Source organism: Neodiprion fabricii, chromosome 6 (assembly GCF_021155785.1).
Source record: "Neodiprion fabricii isolate iyNeoFabr1 chromosome 6, iyNeoFabr1.1, whole genome shotgun sequence".
Taxonomy (NCBI): domain Eukaryota; kingdom Metazoa; phylum Arthropoda; class Insecta; order Hymenoptera; family Diprionidae; genus Neodiprion; species Neodiprion fabricii.
This window is the reverse complement of record NC_060244.1, coordinates 12,268,129-12,284,268: the sequence shown is the minus strand read 5'-3', so window position 1 is coordinate 12,284,268 and position 16,140 is coordinate 12,268,129. Positions and strand designations below refer to the sequence as shown.

At 40.7% G+C, this 16,140-nt stretch overlaps 1 protein-coding gene and 1 long non-coding RNA gene across 5 annotated transcripts in view; both read right to left on the bottom strand.

The window, feature by feature from the left end:
• LOC124185018 (dipeptidase 1-like) overlaps positions 1 to 16,140 on the bottom strand; it is a 1,685,273-nt gene that overhangs the window by 1,435,151 nt on the left and 233,982 nt on the right. The gene's annotated exons all lie outside the window — the stretch shown is intronic.
• Positions 4,489 to 7,408, bottom strand: LOC124185027. Its single transcript, XR_006871326.1, has 4 exons — positions 7,398 to 7,408; positions 6,321 to 6,326; positions 5,456 to 5,462; positions 4,489 to 4,544 (listed from the first exon to the last, which is right to left on the bottom strand). It is a non-coding gene; the product is annotated as an uncharacterized LOC124185027 (long non-coding RNA).

Sequence of the window (16,140 nt, the reverse complement as noted above, 5' to 3'; positions counted from 1 at the left end):
ATCACGGTGTATTTCGTGAAACAAGTGATACAACAAGATTACGAGTTGTATTCAACGGTTCAGCTCGCACCTCAACAGGGATTTCTCTTAACGATACATTATATACAGGAGCAAAGCTCCAAATTGACCTATTCAACGTACTGATCTGGTTCCGACGCTACAACATTGTATTCACCGCTGATATGGGAAAAATTTATCGTCAAATTGAAGTCCATCCAGACAATTGGAATTTACAAAGAATTCTCTGGAACAAGGAGGACAGAGACACGGTCACCTATCAATTGACCACTGTGACCTACGGTCTAGTACGTGCACCCTTTCTAGCTCTTCGCACCATATTAAAGTTGATTACAGATGAAGGAAAGCAATACCCCCTCGCTACAGAGGTGTTACTGAACGGAAGATATGTTGATGATATGTACAGAGGAGCAGACGATATAGAAGAAGCTAAAAAAACAGTCGAACAAGTACATCACCTCTGTCTGGCGGGCGGATTCCCCGTGCACAAATGGACTAATAATTCACCATCTCTCCTGAAGTCCATCCCTCGGAACAAACACGTCAATTCAACGACGGTGAACATTTCGGACAGCACCATAATCCACACCGTAGGACTAAGTTGGAACCCGGTCTTCGACACATTCCAATTCACGGTGAAAACCCCAACCACACAGAACGTCACCAAAAGGTCCGTTCTCTCCACTATCGCTCAACTTTTTGATCCTCTGGGCCTTGTCACACCCGTCACAATATAAAGGCATGTGTCGCACACGTGAATGTGTCGATTGTGTTGTAACGCTAAATTCTGTGACTCTCGGATGAGGACTTACCGTTGACACTTTGGCGCGATTCTCTACTTATCCACAATATCAAACTATAACAAAATCAATTATGTTGGGCGCCAGACGCGTTAGCGTCGATTTTCAAACAATAATATAAATCAATAACAATAACACAAAACCGTACAAAAAAGTGAATAGAGAACCCGTTGTATGGCTAGCTAGGCTCAGGTACGTTCACGTACATCCCGGTAGAGTGGCGGTATTCAAGGCAGCTAACAGTAATTCCAGAATTAAAGAAAATAACAAAATAAAGAATAAACTCAAGTAAAAAGGGAAATGAACAGGTCAATCGACCATGTATTGTCGAGAAGTTTACATGGTTGAGACAGGCAAATGAAATGGTATGGACAGCGGTAGTTAATAAAATAAACAATCGTTGTTCACAATAATTTCGGTAGACTAGCAGTAAACGGTAGCTTTAAAACGAGAGACGGTAGTTAACAGAGAGAAATGAACGTAGGTCGGGAGATGCGATATAATGCGAGAATTTACTTAAAACTACACGTCACTGGGCGACGTGATCTTACCCAAGTTGCAAATGACGCTACGAAAATTATTATTCTGTCCATTAGAAACGAGAGAACTTTACTGCGATCGGTAGAAAACAACGTAACGATAGTTCGGTAGATAATACGACGAATTTACCATAAATTATAACCAGTACGAGAGATTGACATTCATTAACAATTTACAAAGTCGGCAAACGATCGACTAGATAGCCTTCGGTAGAATTATTCATAAACGGTAGATTCGATAATTTATAATTATTACGGACTTGAGGAATTGAATAAGGAATTCCTAAACATGACTTTTGAGAGAATACAAAATACAAAATTATGAGAGAGTGAGAATTTCGGAGAGTTCACAAAATAAAGAAATACACTAAATACACTGCAGTACAAAAGAATAATTCGCAGAACTTAATTTAACAAAATACAGAGAAAAGAATAACCGGCAAAAATAATATAAAATTGCCAACAGCAATAAAGAAAAAGTGCAGTAATATCTAGGGGCTGATTCTACGCTCGGTTGTACTCCAAGGAACTCGATATATGATACAATAGGCACAAAAAAAATAAAAATATAATAAGCAATAACAGAAATAAAATATGAAGCACACTAATATTACAAAAAGAGTATGGAATGAAATATGAAGCCAATAGGGTTCAAAATACGATAGAAAGTATAGAAGCAGGCTAATAGTAATTCACAAATAATCAGAAAAATCATAAATGCAAGAGAAAGAATTATTCGGCAGTTACGAGGTCGCTCAGATACGAAAATAATAAATTACTGAAATCATGCAGTCACACGGCGGCTTACTGCAACTTTGAGCCGTGGACCATGATTCACACAAAGTCGATAAATACCATAAGAAAGAATAGAATTTATGAGCAACTTCGTAACGATACAATTCAAAGGCAAAAGCCTTACCTTGGCTGGTGACTTCAGTCACACAAACTGACTCTAATTCAAATCAAACTTAGAATAATAAAACGAAAGTAGAAAGGAAGGAAAGGACTTGAATTTACAGGAAGAAGTTAACGATAGTGCAACGATAGAGGGTATGGAAAAACGGTAGATAGAATAACGGTAGAATGAGAGGAAGAAGGATCGGTAGCTTAAATCGAGAGAATAATCGGAAGGAGAATAGAAGGAAGTCGTAGTTCGGCTCGCCGATCTCGCGGTTGTCGTGAGGTGATTCTTCTTCTTTGATTGGTTGGTTGACCCCCACCGCAAATAGGCCATCCCCCTGTGGCGAATATTGGTTACGGCGTGGTCATACGTTTTCCAAAATTACCGCTAGATGTGGCGTAATGTGCTGCTCGCGATTTCGTCGTTGACACCAACTCGTACGAGTTTGTAGCTGCTTCGGTTTACGGTACAGGCTGCTTATCATCGGGGACTTCTTTGACAGAGGCATACACAGGGTGCCTCTCGGCCAAAGTTACCGAGTGGAGAGTGACGCCTCATTGTTCACCTCCACCGGCTTTTTGCACAGACAGTAGCTAGCTGCCTGTACCTGAGATCGTGCAGTCAGGCGGTTGGCCAAACCGTGGACCACGACCCACACAATTAGTCCTTGCCGATAGGAAGGCAGCGTCGATCCTCGGAACGATCGCTTTATCAACCTGAACGTAGTGGTTTGGGGTCGATCCGGCACCGGGCCGGTAAGTCGGAAGATGGCAGGCTACGGTCTGCCCTTCACGCCATCCTTACGGCATCCGATAGAACTGGCGGCTGGTTCCTCTTCGAGAAACGGTACCCTCGGCCGCCGGGAGGATTTTTATCTCCCTGTTCACCGGCAGTCGAGGCGATACGGAAGGTTCGGGTGGATGCTACCCCAGGTGTATATAAAGGTGCACCAAGGTAGCCAGTATAGTCTGATTAGACCGTCGATAAGCGAAGTCGTCGAGAGCTGGAAACGGTAGCTAGTCGTCCCTCGTTGGTCGGGATCGTTGTCGTCCAAGTACCTTATTAGCTTGCGCCGAAGCGCGAAATAAAGAATTTACAAAAAAGAATTAGTTAAAAGTAGTTATTGCCTATTTTGTATCGAGTTCGGTTGGAGTACCCTGCTGAGGACGCGTAAACTAGAAATAATAGCGGTTGTGTGCCCTTGTGACGAGCGACTCTGAAACGCCACGTTACAGTGTATATGAATATGTATATGCCGGTTACAGCCCGTTTGGCTCATGCCACCGCGATCTCGAGTGCGTTTCGTACTGCGATTTTTGTTTTATTCGATTCGATCGAATTTCGTATGATTTGCATTTACCTCACTCAGAGGAGCGAACGTATATTAGATTATATTTGGTGTTGATAGTACACCAAGAGCGCTTGGGCATGTTGTATGATGAAAGGGTGCAAGACCCTTGGTATGTGTATATGGGCACTCGGTCCCGTGTAGAATGAGAGACACTCGGGCCATACTAATCCATCTTACTCCGTAGAGCGAACGTATACGAGAGTATATTTGGGCCTCTCTTTTATGGTCGTGGTACGAGAGAACGCACGGCGTCACTAACGATCGTCACTAGACGGACGACTTAACTGGACTGTTTTAAAAAATGCGTGATGCGCGCTCGCCTCCTCGTCTACGCGAGATTTGGCATCCCTGCGGAGACGAATCGTTAGAGCGCGGCTCGCACGGAGATCGCAATGACACGGGCACAAAACGACGCTCAGGCGCTGAACAATAACCCTTTTGGACTTTACTGAACCGATACTCGACATTAACCAGGTTACACCGGATAACCGCACTGTGTCAACGAGCCATCACTCGCTTTCAAGGAAAACAAATGCTCTTATATCAAAACCCACTAACAGCAGAAGAATTGGAATCATCAAGAGATTATTGGATAAAAACGATCTAGCACTGTTATTATTCCAGAGAGATCAGACTCCTATCCAACGGTGAACTGTTATCCAAAACTCACTCGCTTAGCCGCCTCACTCCATTCATCGACTTAAGGGGGGGGTACACCATGCAAGCAAAAAAAAATACTGCAACTTTGCGATTTTTTTTTGAAAAATCGGATTTATTTATGAACATGCGGTCTTGAATACATTAATATATAAGTCTTTGAGAACTTTAAAAAATTTTTTTATTGTCGAAAAATTTCAAAATGGCGTGGTGACGGTTGGATCCCCAAAGCCGCTCGGAAAAATGGGGTGCGAGATTTGGTGGAGTCGTGGATAGTCCTAGAACACACAAATTACAAAAAATTAGTTGTATATTATGTTTTCTTGTCCACTACGTACCACTTTTTTGATATCTAGTCTGGAAAATTTTTTTTTGACCGTTTGAAGTCGCAAAAACGTGGTCGAAAAATTGAAAAAAAAAAAAATCGTCACTTAAACAATCATAAAAAATTTTTGAGACTAGATATCAAAAAAGTGGTACGTAGTGGACAAGAAAACATAATATACAACTAATTTTTTGTAATTTGTGTGTTCTAGGACTATCCACGACTCCACCAAATCTCGCACCCCATTTTTCCGAGCGGCTTTGGGGATCCAACCGTCACCACGCCATTTTGAAATTTTTCGACAATAAAAAAATTTTTTAAAGTTCTCAAAGACTTATATATTAATGTATTCAAGACCGCATGTTCATAAATAAATCCGTTTTTTCAAAAAAAAATCGCAAAGTTGCAGTATTTTTTTTTGCTTGCATGGTGTACCCCCCCCTTAAGCGGGTTTCTTCGTATTGGCGGTCGTCTCCACTTATCCTTGCTAGACCCCAACATGAAACACCCCTTCATAATACCACGAGACCTTACACTAACCAAACTTATAATTGCTGATGCTCACCAACGAATGCTACATGGAGGCACTCAAGCCATACTCTCTTTAATACGAGCAAACTACTGGATCATTGGAGGTAGAGCCACGGTCAGAGCATTCATCCAAAAGTGCGTCCGTTGCGCTCGTTATAGACAGACAAGAACTCACCAACTTATAGGGCAACTTCCAGAAACAAGAGTCACACCATGTCGGCCGTTTCTCAACGCCGGAGTTGACTATGCAGGCCCTGTCCTCCTTAAAACCTGGAAAGGACGAACAGCACGGACATACAAGGCGTACATCGCTCTCTTTGTCTGTCAATCGACATCGGCACTCCATCTTGAGCTGGTCACGGACAATACCACAGACTCCTTCATCGCAGCGTACAAAAGATTCTCTGCACGAAGAGGAATCTGTGAAACCCTCAGAAGTGACTGTGGCACCAACTTAAAGGGAGCTGACTCAGAATTGCAACGCTTGTTCTCCTCAGCATTTACTGAGTTGAACAAACTTGCTATCCTACTGGCTAATGATGGCACTCAATGGATCTTCAATCCAACCGTCTCTCCGAATTTTGGAGGTCAGTGGGAGGCGGGTGTAAAGCCGGTTGAATATCACATAAAGAGAGTCATAGGTGATCACACCTTGACGTACGAAGACTTAAATACTCTACTCATACAAATTGAAGGAGTTCTTAATTCACGCCCACTTTGCCCTTTAACCGAGGATTCAGAGGATCTTACAGCCCTAACACCACGACACTTTTTCATAGGTCATGCACCGGCAATCATTCCAGAACCAGCCTCGGAAGAAGTGAAAAGTTCACGACTATCTAGTTGGCAAAAATTGGACAAATGCTAGAGAGCTTTTGGACAAGATGGTACAAAGAGTGCCTGCAACGACATTATGGCACGTATAAATGGAACCAAACTACAGGGCCGATCAAGCAAGGAACTCTAGTTCTGATCACTGATGAACGATATCCTCCAACAAAATGGCCGTTGGGCCGTATAACGAAACTGCATCCGGGTAAGGACGGACTCACTCGAACCATTTAAGTTCGGACTCAAACTTCAACCTTGACACGACCCATCGCCACAATCTGTCCTCTCCCGGTTGAGACAGAATCTCAATAACAGGTTTCATTAAGCAGCTTAACGGAAGGCGGGCGGGGATGTTTAATGACCTTACAGTTGTCTGTTTCCTTTTATTATAATTGAACTAATGAATTTCTGTATGTGTGGATTTACGCTGTCGAATTCGCTTCCGCCTACAATGAGTGAATGATCACCTTAGAGTATAATTCGGCAAGGGAGCAGATAATCTGTCAAGTCGCTATTCCCAGAATTGTGACGTCACCGAACGACTGCTGAACGCTCGATGATACAACCAACCACTTTTTATAAAAGCCCAACCGCGGAGCGACGCTACGTTGATATCAGGTTTGAGTTTCGCAAGACCGCATGTCTTAGTTAAATCACAGATTCTTCCAATACAAAACTAGTCACGCTACGTTATAACACCACGCCTACTCTTCCAATTTGCATCAATTTTATTATCTTACTTCAGTGATTATATTTCTCTTTACAATATATCTTTTCTTCCCGCAGACTCAGTTTGGTCCTTTATCCGATTCATCTGAGCCAAACCCTGATATCAAACAGATTCAATGATAAAAATCAGTTTTTTTTCCAGCAGGCTCATAGTTTAAACTTTGATTAACACGAGGAAAATTATGCCTTACCTGATTGTCTAAACGTTTCGGTGGCAAGGATTTTGGTTTCTCGAGCGGTGCAATCATTACAACCATCAAATCTGGTTGTTCCGTCAGACATCAGGTGTAGTCCGAGCGTTGCAAATATAAAAGTCATAGTACGCCGGCTGATATTAACATCGGTAGTTGATTTTATATCACTAATGAGTGAACCGACCGTCAGCTGCACAAGTAGCGGTGGGTGTGGGTGTGGGAGGTTGCAAAAGTAGTAAAAAAAATCAAGCGCTAGTGTCACGTGTGGAGCGGTCTCGCACGCGACGACTTAACCCTCTAGGTATTCGTAGAGGTTTATATTTATTTTTACGTGGGTCAGGAGGTGATCGTCCTCTACAGGGCGATCCCGGGAATAGGGTTGGAGGATTTCAATATTAAATTTAGGAATGTTTTTTATGGAACCCAAAATGTTTAATGAAAAAGATAGCAAGAGAAATGGGAGACGGGGAAGCTTACAATGTTCTTTATCTTAATGTTTACTTTCTGTCTCTCGCACTTACTCTTCGTTGGTTCGGCTTCAAATTCGCAGAACAGCTCACACCTTCACACTCACATTCAATTGAGACTACACAACTTGATTAAGTTCGTGGCACAGCTTTATACTCTTATAGTCTAGCTTCGAAAGGCTGACGTCACGACGCGAGACGCTTTGAACACCGCGTGTAGAATTAGAGGAATTCACTCTCTATTCGTCGGTGACTCTAAGACTGATAACTCTATACTCAAAAGCTTTGAAGGAGCCTGTTTCTGTTGACGTTGGTTTGATCCTGTCTCTAACGGGACTGACTTCGCTCGCTCGTCCGACACCCCTTGGAGCGTCGGGCGGCGAGCGAGGTTTTCGCTGAATTCACAATTCGAGGTTTTCGCTGAATTCATAATTTTGGAACAAAGGCTCGCCTCGCGACGATCATCCTCGAATCGCGTGATCTCGCGATCGCCTCATCCCGGTGTTGATTACATCCGGGATCTGGCGGCCGCGGAGACGCTGACGTTGCTGACCGTCAACTACGCCGTTGTGCTTTGGTTTTGCCACGAACTGTTTTGTAGAGAATATTTTATATGGATTAACTAATGTATTTAAAGCTATGCTTCCTCGTCTCTAAAGCGACATTAATAATTATTGACATGATTATGATTATATTCGGTGTAAATATGCGGCGCTCGTGACACTAGTACGCCGGCCAAAACTTTTTTCAGAAATAGTTGACATTATGCTGAGCTGAAAAAAAATAGTCGGCTGCGTCGTGAAGGGGGGACTATTTTCAATTTTAACGGCACTTTAGCACTTTTTAAAGACAAATTATTTTTCTGACGAATTTCCAATATACAAGTACGATATTAATACTTGATCGAAAACAAGGAGGAATTGGCTCGGATGGCTCGGTTAAAGGACCAAACTGAGTCTGTGAGAATAAGATATATATTGTAAAGAGAATTATGATAACTGATATAAGGATATTGGAAGAGTAAGAGTGGTGTTATAACGTAGCGTGAATAGATCGGTATTGGAAGAATCTGAAAAGTAAAGAAACTATGTTGGTTCGTTGTTTTTTGAGAAGGTTCGTCTAGATATGTGGACACAAGTTGGTTATTTTCCAATGTGAGTAGACAATATCCAGACTTCAAGGAAATAGCACACATGAAATGATCTCAGGAAGGTTGCGAAAACTAGGTGCTTTGGATGAGTGCACGAACTAGGTGCAGGAAAGGATCTCAAGAAGGTTGCACGAACTAGGTGCCTTAGATGAGTGCACGAACTAGGTGCAGGAAAGGATCTCACGAAGTTTGCACAAACTACGTGCCTGGGATGAGTGCACGAACTCGGTGCAGAAGATGACCTCAGGAAGATTGCACGAACTAGGTGCCTTGATGATAGTGCCCGAAGCAGGTCGGCTAGAACAAACAATGCACGAACTCGGTGCGGTGAAGTAACAGAGGGTACTCAGTGTCAACCTGTGATTTAACCAAAATGTGGGGTCGCGTAACTCTCGATGCTGCCCAAACTCGACGGTGGTCAGACTAGCAGTGAGCGCCACTCCGCGGTGGTACTTTTATATGGGGTGGTTGGTGGTATCATGGAGCGTTCAGCAGTCGTTCAGTGACGTCACAATTCTAGGAATAGCGACTGACAGATTATCTGCTCCCTTGCAGAATTATACTCTTAGGTGCTCATTCACTCATTGTGGGCAGAAGTGAATTCGACAGCGTAAATCCATACATACAGAAAGTTACTGGTCCAATCACAAGAAAAAAAAATGTAACTAAGGTTTTTCAAACAATACTTCTTTCCTTTGGCCGCAGAATACACAAAATGGTTCAATGTTCGACATATTTGGACTCGCGTCCGTTCGCTCCAAGAGTGGAACCGAAACTGATTATGTACAACAGAGAGACACGCACACGCAGATGTTGCTTTGAAATTTCAGGGGGGAAAGGTTCAGGTAGCCCGGAGATCGTGTTATGGGCTCAAGCGGCTCCAGAAACTATCTCGAAATATGTGTTATAAGGAAACAGCGTAGTAGCAATGCTCCAATATTTTCAAACTTTCCTGCGTCAGCTGACGGTTTTTCCACCGCTAAACACGCAGCTGATTATTGTTTTTCAACTTGTAATTATTTGAACAATCACCGAGTTAAATTTCATCCGGCGTACTATAACTTTATTTTATGTGTTTTTTTTTTTACAAGTTCAAGCGAGCAACTGACGCATAGCCCCCCTCCACGATGCAGCTGACTATTTTTTTTTCAGCTCAGCATAATGTCAACCGTTTCTGAAAAAAGTTTCAGCCGGCGTAATAGCGCTTGATTTTTTTTTTTTTTTCCTTTTTTACTACTTTCGCGACCTCCCACACCAACACCCACCGCGGGTGCGTCAGCTGACGGTCAGTTCACTTATTAATGATTCGAGATCTATTGAAAAGGATGGTAATCGATCGGCGTAAAAACACTACCTGAAATGCAACGCTACCTCCCGAACTAGTGCCAGAGTGAATTTCATCAGGCCATCGCCACCTTTTTAACATCAGTTGAGACAAAATTGAAGAGCGGGATACACTCTAGATCATAGTGGCTGAATATGCCATCATTTTGCTTTGATCGAGCCAATAGCGATAAGTTTGTGACTTAACCATTGCTGCCAATTAATTCTACCGAGGAATCACTCTGTGCACCATTGTAATTCAAGCATGATTGTTGAGCAGCATAATTTTTCAAATTTCACACCATTCAATTTGGTAGCTTATTTTGAAACTTGCTGTTATTCTTTTTGGCATTAAATTCTGAGAAATAGTCTTTCAAATGCTCGATGAGATTGTAGGGTTGAATTTTGCTAGGCCAACTGAACCAATCGAAATCTAGAAATGATGAATGACTTTAGTTAAAAGTGTCTTTGAAGTTAATCATAGTTGACAGTGTTATATGGCTAGCTAGTTGCAGTTATCACACGTGCTTCGGTCTCGTGGAACCCCAGTAAAGTGTAAAAAATGCATTCACTTACTAGTACACGTTGCTTTGCAATTAAGCACTTGGTCTACTTTAGGATTAACTCACTCGCTAACTTTTTCATTACAATGCAATGTATCGATAGCGTAAAACCAAATTCAATTTTACACTCTTTACAGGGTCCTACGCTAAGACTGAAAGCTTGTGAATCTCCATTTACCGCAATTATTTCTTCATTTTACGTGAGCATTGTCTAGAACAAAAAAAATGTCATCCTGAGATTGGAAATGGAACCTGAAACGCAGAAGTTATTCAGTGGCACGAATTGAAAACCAAGAAGTTTATAATGGTTTCTGCAACACAGGGACTCTTTCCAAATATCCTTCTTACAAGGTGATGTTCGCAGGACTATGAACAAGATATTGTATCGGATTACATTATTTGGAAAAAAATCTTTACGAACGTCGTTAAAAATTAGATATTCATTTATTTTGATGGAACAAGGGACACAATCTTGAATCCGATAAGACAATATCCTCTTAATAATGTTCTGACATTACTCTAAAACACGATTGTCCTTGAAGCTAATTGTGACGTTAAGACGCAATTTGAGAAAGTTGATTTTTATCTTGTGTCACAGGATATGATCCACGTTCCTGAGTTCTACGCTTCCGAATAGATTTTCTTTGTTTCGAACCGCACAAACATGAAATACAGGATTCATTTTAATAAATTTAATATTACTTGAATTTTCAATTTGAGTATTAGGTTCCCTTCATTTATTTAATCGAGCATCATTGAAAATTTGCGCAATGAACTCTGATAATCATTGGAAAATTTTTAATAGTAGTAGCAATAATTCATTGATCGGAAAAAATACATTGACTATCGATTATTTGTAAATTTGATTGAACTAATTTCGAGGAAAAAAAGATTCACAGTTCTATTACAGATAGTGAGATATTTAAATTTCTCGAACGCTCGGTTTAATGTCTTATTTTCAAAAGTGTTAAAATTCAATATTACCGCCTAAAATCACAAGAGAGTAAGAAAGTTGCTTAGTTGCTTGAAAGTGGCCATGGTGTTTGTACGTGTGATAAATTGAATAGGCAGATAACATTGAATATTAAAGATGTATTTGGCCGTATCACCTGTTGATAGAAAAAAATTTCATTGTTATTTTTAATGTACGAAATAATAAAAGTGATCAAATAAAGTGTTCCCACCTACCTGCTGCGTTTCTCCCAAGCACCCAACATTTAAACAGATTTCTCATTTCAGTCAAATAAAGCCAATTTTCAAAGAGCATTAGCATCAAGTTTCGACCGCTCTTTGAAGAATCAACTTTTCGAGTCACTACCATTGGTGTGAATGAGATTTCACGCGCATCTATTTCGCTGGTATGAACGGGCCTTATGTATGCCTGAAAGTCCTTTGGGTAACTTCGGAACTGTCCGGCTACCTTCGAGGCGTCGTGCCGCAAGCACGCTCTCTGCGAGTCAGTATCGCTACTAGCGTCAAGAAAGAATGAAAAATAAAAGCGACAAGCGCAAGTCAGCCAATTTTTGTTCAACTGTATTTACACGTGTTACTTTTATTTCATCCTCCAACATATTCCTCATAGAACCGAATAAAAATGACTTGAACTAACAACTACCTCGACTTTTTGAGATTCTAACCTCAAAAATTCGTATGAACTACATCGCCGCTAGAAACAGAGTTTGACTCGAGCAGCCGAGCAGCCGATAAAAGTCGCGCATGCGCATTGACTGTATGGTTTCTAGAGTTTGTCCCGGTATATCATTCAAATGAAGTGAATTGTTTGTGATGGTGTTTCGCGTATAAGGTTAGTTATTAATTTCTGAAGCTGTTTCATTTGTACCTTCGCCTATCAGCAAGTTGTAAAAATGAGGTTTTTGTTTGTCAACAGAAAAAAATCAATTAAACCATCCTGAGGATGACCCGAAATTAGGGTAGAAACGTTGACGCAAAGTATATTGTTGTTTTGACGACCTACATCCAAGATCCTTCTTACAATCGAAATTGAAAATACAGCTCGAGAGAATTTGGAGAAAGCATTAGATGGAAACAATATTACGATAAAAAAAATGCATCCAGTCAATTTCAAGGTTGGACAATACGTTGTGGCGAGATGAACCTAACTCGCCTCTTTATACAGTTTTAAGGACATTAGTCGAGCTTGGCCTAGCTTTAAATACGCGCGCCGAACAGTCATGACAGGCAAAGTCTTGTGTAGCTGAGCTGTTGACACGCCGGTCTGTGTCCACGGTGCGGCTGCAGTCAATTTTTATGCTAGAAAAACAATTTTTTTTTTAAATTATAGGGTTTTTTAAGCCCGACAAATTGGTTTCATTGAAAAAAAATTAGGCGTGAAATTCGAATGTTTATAGCCTTTTGAAAATTTCAAATCACGATATTTTAAAAACGAAGCCCTACTTATCATCATAAAAAAATATCCCATGTATTTTGACCCTAAAAATACATCTGAATTTTTTCAGATTTTCAAAATCAGCGGAACGAACTCAAAAAAAAAAAAATTCAAACCGCATTTTTCGGTTTTTTAACCATATTCAAGCCTCTAGGTCTTTCATGGTAACTTACTTGATACTCTGAATGCTATGTCTAACTTTATTCTATACTACCAAGACGCTATGACTTGTCGTATTGCGCACTTATTCGGCTGCAGAGGCAAATTTATCCGCTATAGCATAGGCTCGAAAAGAGCATAGTGTACCTGGCAAGCGCGCGTGTAGCATAGCAGAAATATAGCGGCTACTCTGCTGGGTACATTACTGACCAGCGCCACCATACGGATAAGTACCTTGAAACAGCTGATTTCCTATAACACCGTAGTGAACAGAAATTCAGCCGATACGCTCGAATAGTAAGTGAATTTGAATGTGTAAATATTGAACTTATTAATAGATTAGCCTTAAAACCCTCGTTGGCTAAAGCTCGCTTGGAATTGGATGCCTAGTGTAGCTGGCTTTTGTGCTCGTGCGCTCGATGCGCTCGCTTACTCGTTATCAGTATTTTACCAGATGATACGAGATTCATCAGATACCTGACGCCCTAGCTGCTTGTGGATTGTTCAATAGGTGATAAGTGTTAATCAACATATTATCACACATATGTGCAAATACACAATTCAAGATGTGCTTATGCGCTCACTACGATCATTAACTCAGTTGAGTAAGCTGCTATAAGGTGGGACGCCTAGTACAGTTGACTTTTGTGCTCGTTTGGATAAAGCCTTACTGTCGTCAGTTTAGCGTACATTCGTAAAACGTTAAAACGTAACTCACTACCTGATAATTGTGCTCGTATGTATCGTAATATACTATTACAAAGGGTGAAATCACCCGTTTTACCTTCCTTTCGACTGATTTAGTAGTCATCACAGATAAAAGACATGAAAGACTTCGTATGTCATGAAATGAATAAGGTTGTTGCGTCAACCGATAGCATTGTTGAAACAGCCTTGTTTCGGACGTTAAACTGAAAACACCCAGGCAGCACACTTGCTTCATTCACGTAGCTGCCTGATCACAATGAAAAAGTCAATGATACATCTGGTTTTTTACATAACTGATATGTCATATGTGCCCTACAAGGTACGTTGACCTCACTGTAACGTAACTGCTACGTGAAAATTTGATGTAAAATCCACAGAACAGATGTTACGTAACATTTAGGTCTCTAAGCATTCGTCTTTGTGTGGTCCAAAGAATTGATATATCTGTTACGTAATGACGTGTACATAAATAAAATATATCGCCGTTAACATTACCGATATGTATCAACGGATCTATTCTAGTGTGTTTCAAAGTATTTGTATCCTCGTTACATAATTCGTTTTATGTAACGATTATAGACCATTGCGAACGTATTTCATATGTTCCAGCGGATCTTTTTTTGTGTGTTTCATAGAATTGATATCCTTATTACATAATTATGTTTACGTGAGCAAAATCTGCAACGTAATTATATATATGTATATATGCGCATGGTAGTAGTCTGAATGAAATTTCATACAGTCGGTAAACACTGACTACATAGGTATAACGCCTTTTAAGGTAGCTAAAAGGGAATCGCCTGTGGACACCGAGAACTATAACAGCATTCAGCATTCGAAAATTTTTGATTCCTGCTTGAATTTCGAGAGTTTCTGTCATACTGCGGCGTGCCTATCGAATCGCAATCTAAGGATGAAGAATGCAAAACAGTGACTGCAGTATTCGAAACCGTATACATATCGACGGGCCCTAATGAAAAAGAGCCAACTCGCTAGGCTGGTTAGAAAAGAGCCAACTCGCCGGGCTGGTTAGAAAACCTCGCCAGGCTGGTTAGAAAAGAGCCAACATTTCGGCGAGATAGCTATTTTCCAACCGCCCGACGAGTTGGCTCTTTTCTAACCAGCCCGGCGAGTTGGCTCTTTTTCATTAGGACCCGTCACCGGCGATACGTACGAGTATACCGGTGGTCCTAAAATGGTGTATAGTATAGTAAGTCCATAGCGGTGCTCTGTACATAAAAAATTGGACTGGAAAAGTACAAGTGAAATTGTCAGACGCATGGGAACGAAGTTGTAATGTAATATGAGGCCCCACCTTTATTTTTTACTTTACGTTATTTTTCATTGCTTTATTTTTATCACATTAGATTACAACTGCGTTATATGACTTCGTCCCTATATGTGTCTGAGAACAATTCCACTTGTTGCTTTCTATCCCAGCTTTTCGTGTGGAACACCGCTACGGGTTTACTATACTGTAATCGTATTTTTTACCACTCTAACCTCAAAATCGCGACTTCGTCTCGATCTCTATAATAGGCTTTCGTGATAAAACATACGAGTCGAAAGTCGTATGGATAAAGTTTTTTGACTCGTGCGTTACAGCACTCGCCTTCGGTTCGTGCCGAAAACCTCACGTCTCGTCAAACCCTACTGAAAATCGAATCTCGGCATGGGATCTAATGTGCGATTTTATATGAGATATCATACGAACCTAAATAAGATCTCATATTGTCTCACATAAGATCTCAATAACGAATTTGAACACAGGAACTGAGTGAGATCTCATATGAAATGTCGTGTGAATTTTATATCAGATATTCTCATATCACATCTCACCGTACGAAAAAAACCTATGTAATGTAAACCTGTGTATAATTGTCAAAGAAATTAATAAAAAAGGGGGTTATTGTATGGAGAATGTCAACTTTCTTGGCTTTCATGCTATTCTTGAAATGTAAAATTGGATCTGCTATGAAAGTTAGTCGTTCATTTACACAACCACACCGATTTAATTTATTTTTAATCCTCAGCAGCAATCATCCAATATGTACGTAAAATAACACATATCATACAAGCAGTGCCATAGCTGAGTGGCTAGGTAACAGATTGTGGAACTAGACGGCCCTGGGTTCAATTCCCGTGCGTGTGTAAATTTTTTTTTTTCAGCAAAATTGGGTGCAATCATGCATTACGTAGCACATAGTGAGGTCATTTTCTCCATATTTGACAATTATACGTAGGTTTATATTACACAGGTTTTTTCCGTACCGTGAGATGTGATATGAGATCTGATACAAAACTCACACGACGTTTCATCAGATTTCATTCGGTTCCTGTGTTCAAATTCGTTATTGAGATCTTATAAGAGCTGATATGAGATCTCATTTAAGCCAATATGAGGTCTTATGTGAGCTCGTATGATATCTCATATAAAATCGCACATTAGATCCCATGCCGAGATTTTCAGTAGGGAAAAGACTTATG